Source organism: Salmo salar, chromosome ssa19, assembly GCF_905237065.1.
Source record: "Salmo salar chromosome ssa19, Ssal_v3.1, whole genome shotgun sequence".
NCBI classification, from domain to species: Eukaryota; Metazoa; Chordata; class Actinopteri; order Salmoniformes; family Salmonidae; genus Salmo; species Salmo salar.
In genome coordinates, this window is record NC_059460.1 from 4,329,850 (window position 1) to 4,351,773 (window position 21,924).

The following is a 21,924-nucleotide window of genomic DNA, read 5'->3' on the forward strand; positions in this document are numbered from 1 at the left end:
ACTTATTGATAAACAGTCATAAACTCCTCAATGCTATTGGATGAATCCTGGAATAAATCAAATCAAATGTTATTGGTCACATACACATGGTTAGCAGATGTTAATGCGAGTGTAGCAAAATGCTTGTGCTTCTAGTTCCGACAGTGCAGTAATATCTGACAAGTAATCTAACAATTCCTCAACAACTACCTAATACACACAAATCTAAAGGGATGAATGAGAATATGTACATATAAATATATGGATGAGCAATGGCCGAGCGGCATAGGCAAGGTGCAATAGGTGGTATAAAATACAGTTTATACAGCGGTTGCTCCTTTAAAAGTTGCAACATACTGCAGCACACCTTGGGGGCTGCTGCAGCATTCTGTGGCACGTTATCTAATTGTCAGCCTTTTTTTCTGTTAATGCAATTTAGTGCTAGTTTGACCACCAGAGGGCATCTTTGAGAAGCATTTGATCATCTTCCATATTGGCATTACCAGAGAATTGAAAACCTTTTTTGTAATAACATAGTATATGGGATTGATTTTAAGAAATTTGGCTTAATTAATTTGATTAATATTATGGTGTTTCTATTCAGAGAAAAACTAAAAACTAAACCCTCAGGGTTTCCATTAGGATAGAATGGAAAATATTGCACTATACAACGTGATGTTTGGGAGCAGGCTACAGCATAAGAGGATTGGAGGATTTTAAGTTGTTTGCCTTCATTAGACAATTTTGTTCCAATACATCTGTAAATCAGTGATATTTATTCCCATAGCAATTCGTTATGGATCCATAACTAAATCAACATCTGGATTTTGAAAGAGTATTTTTATCATTATTTTATTAACGAAAGCATAAAGATGCTGATGAAGAAATACAGTACTATACAGTATATGCTTTTACATTTGGATAATAAAGCATTTAAAGCATTTGACGATATAAGCCACCTGCATTTGTTTAAAGTAAACATAGCCTACAATACATACTGTAGTAAACATGGGAAAGTGTGTTATTTCATAGTTGTGATGACTTCACTATTATTCTACAATGTAGAAAATATTCAAAAATAAAGAAAAGTCCTGGAATAAGTGTGTCCAAACTTTTGACGGGTACTTGCTTAATTAATATTATGGTGTTTCTATTCGAAGAAAAATGAAAAACCCTCTGTGTTTCTGTTAAGATGGAATGGAAAATGTGGCGCTGTACAACGTGACGGTCTGCAGTGCAGTACTGGGCTATTTAGCTAAAGAATCCGACGATGGGGCTAGGGAAGCTGTCTGGGCCAACAGCCTTGCGAGGGTTAACACGTTTAAATGTTTTACTCACATCAGCCACGGAAGGAGATGGGAGGGTACAGTGCTTGTAAGCAGGCCGTGACGGTGGCATTGTATTATCCTCAAAGCGGGCAAAGTAGGTGTTTAGTTTGTCTGGAAGCGTGATGTCGGTGTCCGTGACGTGGTTGGTTTTCTTTTTGTTGTCTGATTTCCTGTAGACCCTGCCACATACGTCTCGTGTCTGAGCCGTTGAATTGAGACTCCACCTTGTCCCTGTACCGGCATTTCGCTTGTTTGATTGCCTTGTGGAGGGAATAACTACACTGTTTATATTCAGCCGTATTCCCAGACCTCCTTCCATGGTTAAATGTGGTGGTTCGCGCTTTCAGTTTGGAAAACCGCCATCCATCCACGGTTTCTGGTTAGGGTAGGTTTTAATAGTCACAGTGGGTATGACATCTCCAATGCACTTCTTTATAAACTCACTCATCGAGTCAGCGTATAGGTCGATGTTCTCTGAGGCTGACCGGAACATATTCCAGTCTGCGTGATCAAAACAATCTTGAAACGTGGCTTCTGATTGGTCAGACCAGCGTTGAATGGTTCTCGTCACTGGTACATCCTTCCTCTTCCCAGAGAGTTGTTTATCTCTGTTGGTGAGATGCATGGAGAACCCCGGTGGCTGAACCGATTACGACAACAAATCCTGAGAGAGCCTTTCTGTATTAGCAAAACAGTCTTTCAACCTCATGTCTGTTTCATTGGACCACTTCTGTACTGAGCGCGTCACTGATACTTCCTGTTTGAGATTTTGTCAGATCTTATGAAGGGAGTACGAAGGAGTCATTTCTATGGGTAGAATAAAATGGTCTACAGTTTTAGTGCCCCTAACTGTGTTGATAACACCTTACACTCATGGGAATTGGCCTGTAGTGCATTTGGAAAGTATCGAGACACCTTCTTTTTCTCGCATTATGTTACATTACAGTCTTATTCTAAAATTAATTAAATACATTTTTTCCTAATCAATCTACACACAATACCCCATAATGAAAAATGTATTAAAAACAAAAATAGCTTATTTACATAAGTATTCAGACCCTTTGCTATGAGACTCAAAATTGAGCTCAGGTGGATCCTGTTTCCATTGATCATCCTTGAGATGTTTCTACAACTTGATTGCAGTCTACCTGTGGTAAATTCAATTGATTGGACATGAATTGGAAAGGCACACACCTGTCTATATAAGGTGCCACAGTTGACACTGCATGTCAGAGCAAAAACCGAGCCATGAGTTCGAAGGAATTGTCCGTAGAGGTCTGAGACAGGATTGTGTCGAGGCACAGGTCCCCAAGAACACAGTGGCCTCCATCATTCTTAAATGGAAGAAGTTTCGAACCACCAAGACTCTTCCTAGAGCTGGTCGCCCAGCCAAACTGAGCAATCAAGGAGGTGACCAACACCTTGCACTCATGGGAGTTAGGGTAGTAAGTTGGTGGTTGAAGATATCCCTCTAGTGGTGTGGGAGCTGTGCTTTGACAAAGTGGGTGGGGTTATATCCTGCCTGGTTGGCCCTGTCCGGGGGTATAGTCGGACAGGGCCACAGTGTGTCCCGACCCCTCCTGTCTCAGCATCCGGTAGTTATGCTGTAGTAGTTTGTGTCGGTGGGCTAGGGTCAGTCTGTTATATCTGGAGTATTTCTCCTGGATTATTCGGTGTCCTGTGTGAATTGAAGTACGCTCCCTCTAATTCTCTCTCTCTTTCTCTTCTCTCGGAGGACCTGAGCCCTAGGACCATGCCTCAGGACTACCTGGCCTGATGACTCCTTGCTGTCCCCAGTCAACCTGGTCGTGCTGCTGCTCCAGTTTCAACTGTTCTGCTTGCGGCTATGGAATCCTGACCTGTTCACCGGACGTGCTACCCTGTCCCGGACCTGATGTTTTCGACTCACTCTCTCTACCGCACCTGCTGTCTCTAACTCTGAATGATCGGCTATGAAAAGCCAACTGACATTTACCCCTGAGGTGCTGACTTGTTGCACCCTCTACAACCACTGTAATTATTATTATTTGACCCTGCTGGTCTTCTATGAACGTTTGAACATCTTGGCCATGTACTGTTATAATCTCCACCTGGCACAGCCAGAAGAGGACTGGCCATCCCTCAGAGCCAGGTTCCTTTCTAGGTTTCTTCCTAGGTTCATGCCTTTCTAGGGAGTTTCTCCTAGCCACCGTGCTTCTACATCTGCATTGCTTGCTGTTTGGGGTTTTAGGCTGGGTTTCTGTATAGCACTTTGTGACATCGGCTGATGTAAAAAGGTCTTTGTAAATACATTTGATTGATTGATTGATTGATTGAACAAGATGGTCACTCTGACAAAGCTCCAGAGTTCCTTTGTGGAGATGAGAGAACCTTCCAGAAGGACAACCATCTCTGCAGCACTCCACCAATTAGGCCTTTATGCTAGAGTGACCAGACAAAATCCACTTCCTCAGTATAAGGCACATGACAGCACACTTGGAGTTTGCCAAAATGCACCTAAAGGACTCTCAGAACATTAGAAACAAGATTCTCTGGTCTGATGAAACCAAGATTGAACTCTTTGGCCTGAATGCCAAGTGTCATGTCTGGAGGAAATCTGGCACCATCCCTACGGTGAAGCATGGTGGTGGCAGCATCATGCTGTGGGGATGTTTTTCAGCAGCAGGGACTGGGAGACTAGTCAGAATTGAGGGAAAGATGAACAGAGCAAAGTACAGAGAGATCCTTGGTGAAAACCTGCCCCAGAGCGCTCAGGACCTCAGACTTGGGCCAAGGTTTACCTTCCAACAGGACAACGACCCTAAGCACACAGCCAAGACAAAGCAGGAGTGGCTTCGGGACAAATCTTCGAATGTCCTTCAGGGGCCCAGCCAGAGCCTGGACTTGAACCCGATTAAACATTTCTGGAAAGTAATGAAAATAGCTGTGCAGCGACTCTCCCCATCAAACCTGACAGAGCTTGAGAAGATCTGCAGAGAAGAATGGGAGAAACTCCCCAAATACAGGTGTGCCAAGCTTGTAGCGTCATACCCAAGAAGATTCATGAATACTAATACTTATGTAAATGTAATATTTCAGTTTTTTTTAAATATAAATGAGCAACAATTTTCGTTATGGGGTATTGTGTATAGATTGCTGAGGGGGAAAAAACGATTGAATACATTTTGCAATAAGGGTGTAATGTAACAAAATGTGGAAAAAGTCAAGGGGTCTGAAAACTTTCCAAATGCACTGTATATGGATTGGGATAAATTGTAAATTTTCCTACATACAAAATATGGTAAGCATATGCATAAGCATGGCATTAAAGGGCAACACATTGGAGATTGTGGGAAAATAATAAGACTAAAGCTGAGGACACAACAGTTCACCCGACAAGACTGAATCCAAACATTACGCTGTTGATTTTATGTGAATTTCAAATTTACTGTACTTTTCGCTACATTTGCTAATTAATAACAAAATCAGAAAATATTCTGCATACATTCAGTAACATGATAAGAATATTGTTGGAAAATTTGGGGTTAGGTGCAACATAGGATGAAAAAAATTACAAGGGTTTGAGTGAGAGGTCTAACTTCGTTTTTCAAGTGGCCACTTACTGTACCTCTCTAAAGTGTGCACAGTTCATAAGTAATTTCAATGCACTTTTATGACTCAAAGAAGAGTCTTCAACTACAAGGTGCTTTTTTGAGCTCATCTAGCTGTGCCATTGAGGACCTAGACCAAGCACACTTATAGTTGTTTTGTTTGGAACACAGCCTTACATCCATGCCTTTACACAATTATTGTTGTTGTTTACGCAATCTAAAAACGGCCAATTATAAATTGCAATCTGGGTCAGGTAGACATAATTTGAAAGCTTGCTCTATTGCCAAAATGACTAGATCTAAATGATAAAATACGATCTTACAATGTTAGGCTTTCAAAAGGCAATTCAGAGAAGCACATCGTAATTCTGGTGCGCATAGAATGGAGTCATGAGTGCATTAAGATGGGTGGTCCGTGGCAAATTTTCTTCAGTACACAACAAACATTGCTCATTCTTTCAGGACAACCCAGGGTAAAACGCCATGTCATATTGTAACTGTACATCAAACATAGTGACACTGTATATGACATGAGTCTTATGATATGGAAATGTGAAGTGCACATTTGGACTGTGTTGCTTGTGTGACATCAAAGTGCTATTTATTATAATCCTCAATGTCTCACCTTTCAAAATACACAGTCCTCGTAATTCACAGCATTTCCCTCACTCAGACAAAAAAAATGCCCAATTAGCGGGAGGGATGGGGGCAACGTCTTGTCGCTCGTGGTGCACAAGTTCAGAATGGCTGTCAGTCAAAACTCATACAGAGCTGTGAAGCAGAGAACATTAACGCTGACATGTTACTGTACAGCCACTAAGTTCCAATTTAGACACTTCTCAGTGTCCAAATCTGCAATTTTTAACCCGTATACCCGTTTTTTTTTTTCCTCCATACTGGTCCCCCGTGGGAATCGAACCCACAACCCTGGCATTGCAAACACCATGCTCTACCAACTGAGCCACACGGGACAATTTGTGCCGAACATTCTACTATTGGCTGCAAATTTGCTACAAACTCATTATGAATATGCCAATTAGATGTAACGCCCTGGCCATAGAGATGGGTTTTTGTTCTTTATTTTGGTTAGGCCAGGGTGTTACATTGGGTGGGCGTTCTATGTTCATTTTCTATGTTGTCTGTTTCATTGATTTTGGCCGTGTGGCTTCCAATCAGGCACAGCTGTTGTTGGTTGTTGCTGATTGGGAGTCACACATAAGTGCCTGTTTTTCCGTTGGGGTTTTGTGGGTAATTGTTTCTGTTTAGATCATTTCCGAACAGGACTGTTTTGCTGGCGGTTATCTTGTTTTTGTATAGTGTTCTTACGTTAATTAAATACAATCATGATGAACACTAACTCCGCTGCGCCTTGGTCTACTCTCTCTCCCAACAGCCGTTACATTAGATCAGATTTTTGGTTACATTGAAAGGTCTTATCTTCATAAACCAAATCACATATAACTTTAAATTAACATGCTTCTCACGGAGAAAACTAAACATACTAAATGTACTAAACATACAAAAAAACTATTCAATGTCTTAAAGTTATTAATAGGGGGCAGTATTTTCACGGCCGGACAAAAAACGTACCCGATTTAAACTGGTTCCTACTCTTGCCCAGAAACGAGAATATGCATATTATTAGTAGATTTGGATAGAAAACACTCTGAATGGTGTCTGTGAGTATAACAGAACTCATATGGCAGGCAAAAACCTGAGAAAATTCCAAGCAGGAAGTGGACTGTCTGAGAATTGTAGTTCTTCTTTTGATTCTCTATCAAAACTACGGTATCTGTGGGGTTACGTTGCACTTTCTAAGGCTTCCATTGGCTGTCTAAAGCATTCAGAAAGCGGATTGAGCCTTCTCCTGTCTCTGGGCAGAGTATAATAGCTCAGTTTCTCAGTGGTCTGCCTGGGGACAAAGAGATTGGATATGCGCGTTCCCGCGAGCACGCTGTTTTTTCTTTTCCTCTTTGAATGAATACACTATTGTCCGGTTGGAATATTATCGCTATTTTACAAGAAAAATACCATAAAAATAGATTTTAAACAGCGTTTGACATGCTTCTAAGTACGGTAATGCAACATTTTTACTTTTTTTGTCTCGAAATGCGGTCGCGCGTTACCCTTTGGATAGTGACCTGAACGCACGAACAAAACGGAGGTATTTGGACATAACTATGGATTATTTTGAACAAAAACAACATTTCTTGTGGAAGTAGCAGTCCTGGGAGTGCATTCTGACAAAGATCAGCAAAGGTAATACAATATTTCTAATAATAATTCTGAGTTTAGTTTGCCTCGAACTTGGCGGGTGTCAAAATAGCTCGCTGTGATGGCTGAGCTATGTACTCAGAATATTGAAAAATGTGCTTTCGCCGAAAAGGCACTCTTCATATAATTGATTAAAATGCCTTTATTAGTATGGCATCTTCAATAGAAACAATGTTTTTTAAAATCCGAACGCGTTTTGGCTGTATGGCCTTCGTCAGGGAGTACAAAGAAATAATACAATGTCCTCTTTTTAACAGCTTTTCCAATTAGCCCTAATTTGAAGAGGGAGTGGTTACAAAATTGATTGGACACACCTAGTAAGCAATACTATACACACTTTAAAGTTAAATACTGTAGCTATATTATCATCAAAATACAACTCCAAGCTAGAAGTATCAGAACACTTAGAATGGTAGTTCTAACCTTAAATATGGCTGGGAGAAGTGTCAAGAATAAGAAAGCAATATATTCCATAGTACACTAGAACACAGCAAAACATGAACAACAAGAGTCTAAACAAAGCTGTTAAAAAGAGAACATTGTATTATTTCTTTGTACTCCCTGACGAACGCGCAATAATTCAGAATCACATCTGCAGACGAGGAAGCCTAGATCTGTCTCTTTCAACCTTACAAGCAGTGACGATGAGGATCACCCCAGACACTCAGAGGCCAGCTCCTCCCAATATTTTTTTGATCAGGAAGAGGAGTCAAGCAGGTAACTCAACAGGAGAGGGAGAGGACGCGGAAGAGGCCAACACGAAGGGGGAGGAAGAAATCAAGACTATCCAACCACACGGAGCAGGACCAGAACAAGGCTGTGATCAACATTTCTGGAGAACCCCTTTCTGATGATTGCGTAAGGGTATTGTCTAAAGGACTGTCCTTTGCCCCCACATACTCAACTAATGAATTTAATACAAAGATTGACCTATTTCATTTCTACAGGAATCTACATATGAAGGCCTGGTATAAGCAAAACATCTCTCCAACTACAGATGCCAGTGTCTCAGGTCAGGCAGTTTCTGTTCCCTCAAAAACACCTTTTAAGCCCAAGTCCACTTTTTGTCCCATCGTTCAGAATGCCACACTAAATACATTTGCCAAGAAGGTGAATTTTGATGTGGAGAATCTGTTTAAGGGTCAAATTGACTCCAACCAAACACGACGTAACCTTTCTAAGACAGAGAGGGATGCAGTTGAATCATTGTCCAAAAATGAACAGGTTGTGGTTAAAAAAGCAGACAAAGGTGGCGCTACAGTAGTGTGGAGTAAAGACAAATATGTGACAGAAGCCTACTGTCAATTAGACAATGATGAATTCTACCAATCTCTTACCTTCAACCCTACAGAGGACCTAAAAACTGAATTGAAAGGGATCCTCAAAGAAGCTAAGGAGAATGGCTACATTTCAGACAATGAGTTCAAATTTCTTTTCAATGGCAGTCCACGTATGGCTTCTTTTTACCTTCTTCCAAAAGTCCACAAAAATCTTGACAATCCCCCAGGCAGGCCAGTCATTAGTGGTAATGAAAGTCTGACAGAACCCATCTCTAGGTACATTGATTACTTTATTAAGCCTTTTCTGACGTCACTCCCAGCCTATCTTCAAGATACTACAGATGTGTTGAACAAAATTAAGGAATTGAATAATATAGGTACAGCTTCCTTTTTAGTCACCATGGATGTGGAGTCTCTATACACCACCATTGAACATGAACAAGGTTTGGCAGCTATGCACCATTTCTTGAGTACCCGACCTGAAACTGAGATGCCTCCTACAGAATTCATTGTCTCACTGACTGAATGGACTCTTAATCATAAAATCTTTATCTTTTAGGACCATATTTTTAAACAGGTCAAAGAATGTGCCATGGGAGCTTGCTACAGCCCTTCCTACGCTGGTTTGTACTTGGGTAAATGACTTCATTTTGGATCCTTCTAATAACCATTTCTTTGACCGGATTATATGGTGGGGACGCTATATTGATGATGTTTGCCTTTTTTGGTCTGGCTCAGAAGATGAATTTATTTCCTTCCACCAATACCTTAAAAAACCTCTTACATCTAGACGTTCCGCTAGCGGAACACCTGCTCCAATATCCAATGATAGGCGTGGCGCGAATTACAAATTCCTCAAAAATACAAAAACTTCAATTTTTCAAACATATTACTATTTTACACCATTTTAAAGACAAGACTCTCCTTTATCTAACCACACTGTCCGATTTCAAAAAGGCTTTACAGCGAAAGCAAAACATTAGATTATGTCAGGAGAGTACCCAGCCAGAAATAATCAGACACCCATTTTTCAAGCTAGCATATAATGTCACAAAAAACAAAACCACAGCTAAATGCAGCACTAACCTTTGATGATCTTCATCAGATGACACACCTAGGACATTATGTTATACAATACATGCATGTTTTGTTCAATCAAGTTCATATTTATATCAATAACCAGCTTTTTACATTAGCATGTGACGTTCAGAACTAGCATTCCCACCGAACACTTCCGGTGAATTTACTAAATTACTCACGATAAACGTTCACAAAAAACATAACAATTATTTTAAGAATTATAGATACAGAACTCCTTTGGGCAATCGAGGTGTCCGATTTTAAAATAGCTTTTCGGTGAAAGCACATTTTGCAATATTCTGAGTAGATAGCCCAGCCATCACGGCTAGCTATTTTGACACCCACCACGTTTAGCCCTGACCAAACTCCGATTTACTATTAGAAAAGTTTGATTACCTTTGGTGTTCTTCGTCAGAATGCACTCCCAGGACTGCTACTTCAATAACAAATGTTGGTTTGGTTCAAAATAATCCATAGTTATATCCAAATAGCGGTGTTTGTTCGTGCGTTCAAGACACTATCCGAAGTGTAAATAAGGGTCACGAGCACGACGCATTTCATGACAAAAAAATTCTAAATATTCCATTACCGTACTTCGAAGCATGTCAACCGCTGTTTAAAATCAATTTTTATGCCATTTTTCTCGTAAAAAACCGATAATATTCCGACCGGGAAAGCGTGTATACCTACAAAGAGAGAGAAAATAAAAGCATGGGATCCCCTCGTGAACAAGCCTGAGTTTCATAGTACTGTGACCGGCCACTATCCAAACAAGCTACTTTTTTTCAGCCAGAGCCTGCAAAGCCACGATTCAGCTTTTTGCCGCCTTCTGAGAGCCCATGGGAGCCGTAGGAAGTGTCACGTAGCAGCAGAGATCCCCTGTATTGGATAGAGATAATCAAGAAGGGCAAGAAATGGTCAGACAGGGCACTTCCTGTAAGGAATCTTCTCAGGTTTTGGCCTGCCAAATGAGTTCTGTTATACTCACAGACACCATTCAAACAGTTTTAGAAACGTTGGAGTGTTTTCTATCCAAAGCTAATAATTATATGCATATTCTAGTTTCTGGGCAGGATGTAATAATCAGATTAAATCGGGTACGTTTTTTATCCGGCCGTGAAAATACTGCCCCCTAGCCATAACAGGTTAACAGCATTAACCCTAACATCAAACTAACTATGGAGTACAGCAAGGATAACGTTCATTTTTTGGACCTCGACATCAGTAAAAATGACAAAGGTTGTTTGCACACATCAATCTTTAGGAAGCCTACAGATGGGAATACCATTCTGAGGGCAGACAGCTTTCACCCCAAAAGGCTAAAAGAGAATATTCCATATGGCCAATTCCAAAGAGTCCGCAGAATTTGCGATCAGGAAACAGACTATAGTGTCAAATCTGCTGAATTGGAGAATCGCTTCTTGAATCGGGGCTACAGCGTTCAGGTCCTGAAAGATGCAGGTATAAGGGATGGATTACTTGACAGAGAGAACTTGTTGCGAAGGGGAGTGCCTCGTGATGCATCAGAGAGAGTGTATTTTGTTACAAAATACAGCACTGAAGCAGAGAACATTAAAATAATCATTAAAAATAATTGGGGAATCATCCAAGTGATACGCTACTACGCCAAGTCTTTCCTGAGCCACCAGTCATAAGCTTTAAGAGATGTCCTACCCTAAAGGACAAATTAGTCCACAGTTATCTTCCGGGTGACTCTCAAAAAAAACTTTGCTTGGCCACAAACCCAAGGGCTCTTTTAAATGTAACCAGTGCAACCATTACAGAAATATTGCACAGAAAAAGTGTTTTGTTGATACAGCTTCTAAAATGGAGTATCACGTCAAGCATTTCATTAACTGCAAAACCATTTACATTTACATTTAAGTCATTTAGCAGACGCTCTTATCCAGAGCGACTTACAAATTGGTGCATTCACCTTATAATATCCAGTGGAACAACCACTTTACAATAGTGCATCTAAATCTTTTAAGGGGGGGGTTAGAAGGATTACTCTATCCTATCCCAGGTATTCCACTCATGTCATCTATAGATTGGAATGTCCACAGTGCAAGGTGTTCTACATTGGACGGACAAAGAGACGCCTTCAAGACCGCCTAGCTGAACACAAGTACGCCATACGGGTAGGCAATGACGACTACCCCGTGGCAAGGCACTACACGTCCTTACACCATGGCAACCCTGCCTCCCTACAAGCTATGGGTATTGATCATATCCCGGCCTCTATTAAAAAAGGGGACCGTCTTAAACAGTTAAACCAAAGGGAAAGTTTTTGGATTTACAAACTACAGGCCACTAAATACCCGGTTTAAATGAAGATATGGATTTCTCACCCTTCTTGTAGGGTTGTGATGGGTCCATTTGCTGTCATCTAGTGGACATTTTGCTCAATTGCCCTCAGCTATGTTTAGACTCTTGTTGTTCATGTTTTGCTGTGTTCTAGTGTACTATGGAATATATTGCTTTCTTATTCTTGACACTTCTCCCAGCCATATTTAAGGTTAGAACTACCATTCTAAGTGTTCTGATACTTCTAGCTTGGAGTTGTATTTTGATGATAACATAGCTACAGTGTTTAACTTTAAAGTGTGTATAGTATTGCTTACTAGGTGTGTCCAATCAATTTTGTAACCACTCCCTCTTCAAATTAGGGCTAATTGGAAAAGCTGTTAAAAAGAGGACATTGTATTATTTCTTTGTACTCCCTGACGAAGGCCATACAGCCAAAACGCGTCGGATTTTTAAAAACATTGTTTCTATTGAACATGCCATACTAATAAAGGCATTTTAATCAATTATATGAAGAGTGCCTTGGTCCTCCTTTCTTTTTGATGACCAACTCACCTCTTTTACCAAAGAGCACCTTCTGTCTACCAACATTTACTATTGTGTACCTTAGTAGCGCTTCCCTTCCTCCTCTTTCTTCTAGTATTTGGTAGCATTGCCTTTAAATTGTTTAACTTGGGTCAAATGTTTCGGGTAGCCTTCCACAAGCTTCCCACAATAAGTTGGGTGAATTTTGGCCTATTCCTCCTGACAGAGCTGGTGTAACTGAGTCAGGTTTGTAGGCCTCCTTGCACACACACGCTTTTTCAGTTCTGCCCACAAATTTTCTATGAGATTGAGGTCAGGGCTTTGTGATGGCCACTCCAATACCTTGACTTTGTTGTCCTTAAGCCATTTTGCCACAACTTTGGAAGTATGCTTGAGGTCATTGTCCATTTGGAAGACCCATTTGTGATCAAGCTTTAACTTCCTGACTGATGTCTTGAGATGTTGCTTCAATATATCCACATAATTTTCTGCCTCATGATGCCATCTATTTTGTGAAGTGCACCAGTCCCTCCTGCAGCAAAGCACCCCCACAACATGATGCTGCCACCCCGTGCTTCACGGTTGGGAGTTCTTCGGCTTGCAAGCGTACTACTTTTTCCTCCAAACATAACAATGGTCATTATGGCCAAACAGTTCTATTTTTGTTTCATCAGACCATAGGACATTTCTCCAAAACGACGATCTTTGTACCGATGTGCAGTTGCAAACCGTAGTCTGGATTTTTTATGGTGGTTTTGGAGCAGTGGCTTCTTCCTTGCTGAGCGGCCTTTCAGGTTATGTCGATAGTTTAGTTTTACTGTGGATATAGATACTTTTGTACCTGTTTCCTCCAGCATCTTCACAAGGTCCTTTGCTGTTGTTCTGGGATTGATTTGCACTTTTCACACCAAATATACAAGCAATGTTCAAGATTTGGAACACATTTTAGACAATACTGATATTGAAAGTATAAGACCAATATTCCTCAAATTGCTGTCATTGATAAGTGGCAGCAATCAGTACTTTCTGACCAAGAAAATAACCCTCACTTTAGACAGTTCATCTCTAGGTGACTGAACGCGTCTCCTTCCTGAGTGGTATGATGGCTGCGTGGTCCCATGGTGTTTATACTTGCGTACTATTGTTTGTACAGATGAACGTGGTACCTTCAGGCATTTGGAAAATGCTCCCAAGGATGAACCAGACTTGTGGAGGTCTACAATTTTTTTCTGAGGTCTTGGCTGATTTCTTTTGATTTCCCCATGATGTCTAGCAAAGAGGCACTGAGTTTGAAGGTAGGCCTTGAAATGCATCCACAGGTACACCTCCAATTGACTCAAATGATGGCAATTAGCCTATTAGAAGCTTCTAAAGCCAGGACATTATTTTCTGGAATTTCCCAAGCTGTTTAAAGACACAGTCAATTTAGTGTATGTAAACTTCTGACTCACTGGAATTGTGATACAGTGAATTATAAGTGAAATAATCTGTCTATAAACAATTGTTGGAAAAATTACTTGTGTCATGCACAAAGTAGATGTCCTAACCGACTTGCCAAAACTATAGTTTGTTGACAAGAAATTTGTTGAGTGGTTGAAAAACGAGTTTTAATGATTCCAACCTAAGTGTATGTAAACTTCCGACTTCAACTGTAGGTGTTCCTTTTGTCCAGGTGGGAAAGGGCTGTGTGGATCATCTGTGGATCTGTTAGGGCGGTATGCAAATTAGAGTGGGTCTAGGGTTTCTGGGATGATGGTGTTGATGTGAGACATGACCAGCCTTTCAAAGCACTTCATGGCTACAGTCGTGAGTGCTACGGGTCGGTAGGCATTTAGGCAGGTTATCTTACTGTTTTTGGCACAGGGACTACGGTGGTCTGCTTAAAATATGTTGGTATACAGACTCGGACAGGGAGAGGTTGAACATGTCAGTGAAGACACTTGCCAGTTGGTCAGCGCAGGCTCACAGTACATGTCCTGGTAATCCATCTGGCCCTGTGGCCTTGTGAATGTTGATCTGTTTAAAGGTCTTACTCACATCGGCTGCGGAGAGCATGATCACACAGTTGTACAGCTGGTGCTCTCATGCATCAGATTTCTTGCAGCATGACCTGATGTATTGTCCACCCAGTCAAAGGATCAGAGAAGGAATCTACTACTGGAAGCATAAGCTACAGCTAGCTAGCACAGCAGTACATGAAATTTGGTGAGTAGTTGACTCAAAGAGACAAAGACAATAGTTGAACAAATTACTTTCTTCCAAAATGAAAGAGAAGCAAGAGAGATTGTCTTTTTTTCACGTTCAGTTTCACTTACTTAGCTAACAAATGTAGCTAGCTAGTTTAGCCAACACAAACACCCTGCTCAAACAGAGGGATGCTATGTTAGCTAGCTGGCTATGATTGTCCAACACAACACTGGAACTCTTCCAAGTCAAGGTAAGCTTTTGGTTTTACTCATTTATTGCCACCAGGGCCCGGCGTTGTAAGTGCTAGACTGCTTACTGACTGTACACTGTAATGTTACTGCATGATTGTAGCAGGTTTACTAACGCGTTAGTTCTATTAGCTATGTTTACTATGACGTTACTTTAGCTAATATGGTGACAACGATGTAGGCTGTGGTTTGGCTTGGAAAGGTTTTTTCGCTTGGTCACATACAGCTTGTTGTGCATTGAAGTCCACAAGCAAAGGGACAAGGTGAGAGGAGGAGAGCACATAGATGAGAGAAGGAATACAACATGGCTGCTATGAAAGTGAACTGTGTTTACGCGTGATCAGGGGTGTCGTCATTCTGTCAATTCTGTTGAAAAACATTTCTTAAATGGAAACAAACGGAACAAAGCTGGGATAAAACATACCTGAATTGTCTAATATAAACTCTAATTTGCAACTGTTGGACTAATGATTACACCCTATATCAGCTAGATGCAGGCAAGAGTATGCAAGGCAGTATTGAATGTGTCACTCACTGTCACCTCAAAATTTGTGCACCTACGTTGTAAACTTTCGATCATAAGCTTGGTTATAGCAACATCATGATGGGTATAGGGAAAATATTACTATCATATAGTAGGCTAAAACTATCGCTGTTACATTGAACTGGGTGAATGGAATATGCTGTAATAGAAATAAGGCCATGCTCATGAAAAAGAAAATTGTCCTCCATCATCTTAAACAGCACTGACTGCCACTGGTAGAAATGATCTCAAGTCATATTTTTGAATGCCTTGTCTTCAGTAAGGTATTCCGCAACAAAACATTCTGAGTTTTGTTTCCTTTTGTCTCTCGTTAGATCTGAACAAGGCTTAGATTTTTTTAAGCGACTTAAAATTAAAGTTGATTAATAAAAATACATCTAACATTTAATGTAAAACAGTCATGATGAATATTTTATTTTCATGGCGGTCTTCATCCATAATCGTCACTTACACGATTATACAACTATTGGCTAGCTAACTAAGATCAAAGATTCAACACTACAAACATTCCAATTCATCCATCATGACCTGGCTATCACTGAGTGCTACGAATGCTTATAAACAGCCTAACAAAGGCTGTAAGATTGTCAGTTGGAGTAGAGGATCAGCGAGAATGAGGTGGGCAGGAGGACAGGCGGGTAGGCAGGAAGCCAGGTAGCTGCTGTCAGCCCCTGGCTCCTCGAGACTCAGCATCCTGCCTGGACCCTGGGAAAGGTGGGCAACTGTCTGCTGGCCTGGTACCCAAGCCAACGTTCAGGACCTTCAGGCTCCACACTGGGCAAGTGGGATGCATAACAATTAACCGTTTGCCCTGGCACTGCTGGTAGGTAGTTGTCACTTATTTGGCTGGGAGGAGGTGCTGGAATTGGAGAGAGACAACTTCTCAGCAGCACCAGCCCTGGAGGATAAGTGTTGTAGAGCGAACTCGACTGAGTGCCAGTACGTTCCAGTATGCCACAAAGTGCAATGGAAGAACTCAAGCAGTAAGTCCAAAAGTAGTCGTCCCATGTATTCCCATTACTTGCTCACCCATTCAATATAGAGCAGCATTTTGGTGAATTCAAGACCATGATTCCTAACTAATCGAGCATACAATTCCTAACTCAATCCAAGTATTCCCACACTGGCAGTAGCAGTTGGAAATCATAGATTTACTGATGAAATCAATAAATCTATGAAAGTTACCACATTCAGCATTCCAAGTGATCCAACAATGGCATTTCAACTAAACAACTACTATTCCAAACGAATGCAGGACATCTTGATAAGCACTCTCTGCCACTTAAGAGTCTGAAACAGGAAATTAAAAATTTCAGGCATTCCACATTGCTCTGTCTGTAGTGGGCGAACGATTACCCTAGTGTACAGTCTGCATATTAATGTGTGTGTGTGTGTGTGTGTGTGTGTGTGTGTGTGTGTGTGTGTGTGTGTGTGTGTGTGTGTGTGTGTGTGTGTGTGTGCAAGCGTGTAAGCGTATGTTCTTGAGTTTGTGTGTGTACTACCAGTGTTTGTGGTCAGCAGGTCTCTGTTCCTGGTCATAGTGGCTTGTCAACCTCTAGTGGTCATCTTGTGACACATCAGAGACCAAGAGACCACAATATCTATGATTGCAGTTTCATACCTACCAGTAGAAACTGTGCCATGACTATTATGCAGACTGACAAAGACTATAGACAGACACACTACAATTTATTCAATCATTAATTTGTTTATTCCTCCAGCCGTTCATCCACTCATACTTTCATTTGTCTTTCAGTGGTGTGTGGTTGACACAAGTCTGTCTGTTTCTGTCCTCTATGGATCAGTGCTTTCCCTCCAAACATCCATCTGTCAGCACCGTCCATCCAGGGCAGAGGGGGTGACAGGGCAGATGAACCCTAGGGGGAACATAAATAGCGGGATGCTGGCCTTGGTTCTTCCCCCTCCCTCTCTGAAGCTCCGGGAACCTCCCGTCTGTCTACGCATGATCTAGACTAGCTGCAGTGGAACGGGAGAGGAGCTCTTCACCAATGACAAATGACGACGCCTCAGAATAAACACACTACAGGAACCGGAGGGGGGTGAGACAAAAAGGAAGGGCTGCATCACTCTTTCAGCATCCTTTCCACCTCTCTCTTTCATCTCTTACCGGTTCTCCCTTTTTCACCTCTTTCTCTTTTTCTCTTTTTGATCTCTTACCAGTTCTCCCTTTTTCACCCTTTGACTCTTTTAATGCATCCTTTCCACCTCTTTCTCTCTCTCTCTCTCTTTTTGATCTCTTGTCGGTTTGCCCTTTTTAACCTCTTTCTCTCTCTCTCTCTTTCATCTCTTAACAGTTCTCCCTTTTTCACCCTTTCACTCTTTTAATGCTTACTCGCTGATTTGCCATATATAAAGCATTATATTGGTCTCCATGTTGGATTGACTTCTCTCTCCCATTTAGTAGCTAGTCTTTCAATGTGTACATCAACTACAGTACCTATTTAGGTGAAGTTGACAGTTCACCACTGTAATCATGTCTGTTCCTGAATGGGGCAGACTAGCTTTCCCTAATGTCGCTTGTGTACTGTAGGAGCTCATGTACAGTAGGTTCAGCGCACGGTGTGCTCCTAAAGTAGGTTTATGGGAATGTGTTATGTGAGTGGACACACGTACGCACACACACCAATGAGTGCAGCAACTGCGAGAGCATACCAACATGTGTGCTCCAGCGCCGTTCGTTCGCCCCTACTCTACCTCTGAGCACCAGTTAAAACCAGCAGCGGTCGTAACGGAGCCCCACTGATCCCAGTGCAGCGCAGCTGAACCAAACACATATGACAAATGCCTCCTTGGGTGAATGGCATTTGGGGCATCTCCTCATGCTGCTAAAGGGCTATTCCTTTTATAACCAGTAAGGAGATTAAAGAAGCTAGCCTTAGGAAGCTAGCATGTGCAGCAGGACCTCTGGCGGCGAGGCAGATAAAAAAGCATCCCAAATTGAATCAATAACCGCAAGCCTCCCCCTAATCCTACCAAGCAGTCCCCACCACTCCCCCCTTTACCACCCCACAGCCCCCCGGAACCCCTTCATCTTTTTATAACTGCGCCCCAGGCCCAAACGGGGGCTCAGGTGAGGGGGGTGGGGTAAAGGCATGGAGGCGCAGTGGGGCTGTGTTCGGGATAGGGGAGGGGGTGGGGCCGCTGGGTTGCTCAGGTAATCCGTCTGCAGACAGGCCTGCTTTGGTGCGGCCAGCAGCAGTGTGAAGAGGGGGGGAGAGGGGGACAGCTGACATTGGTCGAGGCCCAGACTGCGGCACGCCAGACGGAATAAAGAGATATAAGCCCCCCCCTTCCCCCACCCCAGTATCCTAACCCCATGTCCCATCCCAAGGCTCTTTCATCTTCTAACGCTGGCGCTAAAGCAAACTTTCCACATCAGCCCCCCAGGAAAAGCCTGCTCGCTGCACTCAAAGTGAAAAGAGATGACGCAACACCCACCCAATGATTGTCAGGCCCAGAGAGTAGAGTAGGAGTAGAGTAGGCACGGTCAGTCCCCAGAAGCTAGGGCATATAGTATGAGCTGCCCACATGAGCAATGTACACTTGGTACGGTTAGGGTACAGTAGTGATCCCTGGGGTACAAAAATATAAAAATACACAATGTATCTTCAGAAATACACATAATGATCCCACATGGTACTGTTCTGTACCTTTTCGGGTAAATGTGCGGATAAAGAGCATAATGGTACATTTTTGTTTTTGTACCCAATATTATTTTTACATAAAAATGTACAATAATCACACTCTCACTCTCAGAAAAGGGGTACAGTGTGAAGGTACATGTCTGTACCTTCACACATATTTTGTGTACCCTCAATACCCACCATTAGGTACAATCATACGTTTTTGACGCCTAAAAGGAACTAATGGCTTTGTCACTGGGGTAACCTGTTGGGGATAGGGGGCAGTATTTGCACGGCTGGATAAAAAACGTACCCGATTTAATCTGGTTACTACTCCTGCCCAGTAACTAGAATATGCATATAATTATTGGCTTTGGATAGAAAACACCCTAAAGTTTCTAAAACTGTTTGAATGGTGTCTGTGAGTACAACAGAACTCAAATGGCAGGCCAAAACCTGAGAAGATTTCAAGCAGGAAGTGGCCTGTCTGAGAAGTAGTGTTTCATCTTGGCTCTTTTTATTGAAGACTCAGGATCTGTGCAATAACGTGACACTTCCTACATCTTCCATAGGGTCTCAGAGCCCGGGAAAACGTTGAACGATATCGAGGCAGGCTCTGGCTGAAACAATTTATCGCTTTTGGCAAGTGGCCACTCAGAGTACTATGGGCTTAGGCGCGTGCCCGCTTCGACCGAATGGTTTCTTTTCCTTTGTCTGTTTATCTAAACGCAGATTCCCGGTCGGAATATTATCGCTTTTTTATGAGAAAAATGGCATAAAAATTGATTTTAAACAGCGGTTGACATGCTTCGAAGTACGGTAATGGAATATTTAGAATTCTTTTGTCACGAATTGCGCCATGCTCGTCACCCTTATTTAGCCTTTAGGATAGTGTCTAGAACGCATGAACAAAACGCCGCTGTTTGGATATAACGATGGATTATTTTGGACCAAACCAACATTTGTTATTGAAGTAGAAGTCCTGGGAGTGCATTCTGACGAAGACAACAAAGGTAAGAACATTTTTCTTATAGTAAATCTGACTTTGGTGAGTGCTAAACCTGCTGGGTGTCTAAATAGCTAGCCCTGTGATGCCGGGCTATCTACTGAGAATATTGCAAAATGTGCTTTCACCGAAAAGCTATTTTAAAATCGGACATATCGAGTGCATAGAGGAGTTCTGTATCTATAAATCTTAAAATAATTGCTATGCTTTTTGTGAACGTTTATTGTGAGTAATTTAGTAAATTCACCGGCAGTGTTCGGTGGGAATGCTAGTCACATGCTAGTCACATGCTAATGTAAAAAGCTGGTTTTTGATATAAATATGAAGTTGATTGGACAAAACATGCATGTATTGTATAACATAATGTCCTAGGGTTGTCATCTGATGAAGATCATCAAAGGTTAGTGCTGCATTTAGCTGTGGTTTGGGTTTATGTGACATTATATGCTAGCTTGAAAAATGGGTGTATGATTATTTCTGGCTGGGTACTCTGCTGACATAATCAAATGTTTTGCTTTCGTTGTAAAGCCTTTTTGAAATCGGACAGTGTGTTTAGATTAACGAGAGTCTTATCTTTAAAATGGTGTAAAATAGTAATATTTTGGAAAAATTGAAGTAATAGCATATCTAAGGATTTGAATAACGCGCCACAGGATTCAACTGGCTGTTGAGTAGGTGGGACGCTAGCCCATAGAGGATAACAAGGCAAATTTATATAATAGTCATTATCATATTTCCCAGTATGCTCTACTGCAGGTTGTATCTGTGTTTTTGCATGTATATTTGATTGATTGATTGTTTAGTCTTATGCTACACAAAGATAAATTACATAAATGTTTCTAAACTAATCCAATCAGTTAGTTCGATTTTTTTGCACCTCTTACTGAAATGATTGTTCCAGTTTAAATGGCTTAGGTAGTTTACTCACAATATTCCCTAACCCTGGCAGTCATTATGAATGCTGTTGGATATCCTAACTCTGGCTGGATTCCAATAGGAATTACAATTCACTTTGCAAGCCATCATAATGTGATTTACAGGTAACTTTCCCAAATTTCCCAGGTTTTCCAGAAATCCTGGTTGGAATGATGGCTTGCAAAGTGATGTGTAATTCCTATTGGAATCCAGCCAGAGTTAGGATATCCAAGTTAGAATCACTATTCACCCGCAACCTTACTTGCAGGCTTGATGTGGGCTGTAAAGCATGAGTTTCAGGCAACTATATTAGGGTAAAACTGGTGATGTTACGTTTGATGCTCCAAAGCATGGGTTGAAATCACTAAGCAGTGTACTTCGAAACTGGGTGCCGATGCCTGTATCACTTTATCAGAAGCAGGTGATCAATGACGTCCAAAGCTTCTTTTCATCAAACAACCACCTGATTGGTTTGGTATTGGTTCGGAAGAAGACAAAAAGGCTACACTCCGCACGCGCTACAGGGTGTGGGACGTCATCTATAATAATTAGGCTGCTCTAAATTCTTTTGACCAGCAGGTACCCCTAGTGTACACTGTGTTGATCAAAGAGTAATTAACCTAGTTTCGACCCAATTGGCTGGAAAAACTCTATGCTTCAGGAAGCTTAATTTCCCCATCACTAGGTAAAATTAGGCCTGAAAATAAGGCCTTATGAGATGTGTAATGTTTTGCCATAATGAGTTTAATTTCATTGATAACATATGCCTAGGAACTCACTAGGTGAAGGCCACATGACTGAAAATGAATGAATTCAACAACCATGTCTCTGTCACAAACAAATACAGTCATGGGTGGTAACTCTACAATTCACCCAAAAAGGCAAGACACACTGAGAAATTGTACTGAACAAAAATCTAAACGCAACACGTAAAGTGTTGGTCCCATGTTTCATGAGCTGAAATAAAAGATTCCAGAAATGTTCCATACCCACAAAAAGCTTATTTCTCTAAAATGT